This window comes from Nicotiana attenuata, unplaced genomic scaffold (assembly GCF_001879085.1).
Source record: "Nicotiana attenuata strain UT unplaced genomic scaffold, NIATTr2, whole genome shotgun sequence".
NCBI lineage: Eukaryota > Viridiplantae > Streptophyta > Magnoliopsida > Solanales > Solanaceae > Nicotiana > Nicotiana attenuata.
Genome location: NW_017675856.1, coordinates 17,824 through 19,194, shown reverse-complemented (window position 1 = coordinate 19,194; position 1,371 = coordinate 17,824).

The window sequence follows — 1,371 nt, the reverse complement described above, 5'->3', positions numbered from 1 at the left end:
TGAAAGGATTAATAAAATAGGTTGAACATCATTTAGCATTTTAGAGTTTGAATCGTTGTAGTTTCGCGGTCGAGGTCGCCATTTGAGAATCGAGGTCGTTTGCAATGATATTCTGTTCCGACCGAATCGGGTTCGTCACCTTCGTTCCGGCTACTTTGGAAGAGGAAGTTTACACACAGATTTCAGGTTAGCTTCAACAGTTGGTGCAATTTGCAGTATATTCGGTCTCTCTTTGCATGCCAGTGAATATGACAACCAAATCTATGGTTTTACATGCTTCAACGACTTCCTGAGGTGACGTTTATAACCTCTGTTCCTTTAAGCTTTCAAATACGGGCTTCATTAATTCATGGAATGCATGGAATTGGTTTTAAAATTGCTAAAAGTTTCTTTTGGTTTTCTATGTTAAAAATGTGAGTTCACATGGGATCCATTGTGCCATTTTGTTTATTGCAGTGGTTTATCTTTATTACGGTTTTAGATTCCTTTTGTATGTTCTAAATAGATTAGGTTAACAAGTTTTCACTGTTACTGAATTTTGTTTATAATCATAAGAATGAAGACTTGGTCGTATTAGAGGACCATTGTTTGATCTTGCAAAACAATTGGATCTTTGGTGATCACTTAAGCATATAGACCATTAATTTAATTAATTAGGCCAAAATCAGAACATCGGGCTCAATATGAATATCCGTAGTTCTTTTAATCAATTTTAATCCTTAGAAATCGAGGCGTGCCATTTAGTTGAATTTTTCATGGCCCTCGCAAATTTGAAAGTGCGTAGTTGCTTTAGGCGCGCTATTTTAAAAATTACTTCCTAAACTCGGGTGTGCATTTCATGTGACCCAAATCCAAATCCTTATAACGTTGAATAAAATGTGTTTCGGACTGCGGGTGTATTTCATGTGACGCGATCCAAAGACATATTTTAGACGACGTTAAATCTTCTTTAAAAAAATAAATAAAAGCGGTTAAAAGTAAATATGCACATAGGTTCAAAATGTTCTTAAAATCGGATAATTAAGCCGAATATAACAGTTGAGCGACCGTGCTAGAACCACGGTACTCGGGAATGCCTAACACCTTCTCCCGAGTTAACAGAATTCCTTATCCGGATTTCTGGTTCGCGGACTATAATACAGAGTCAACCCTTTCCTCGATTCGGGATTTGAAACTGGTGACTTGGGACACCATAAATCTCCCAAGTGGCGACTCTGAATCTTTAATTAAATAAATTCCGTTTCGATTGTCCTTTAATTGGAAAAACTCCCTTTATACCCTTCCGGGGGTGTGGTAGTAAAAAGGAGGTGTGACAGACTGGCAAAAGAAACATTAACATTTTATACATATTCATAACTGTACCTAACAAGT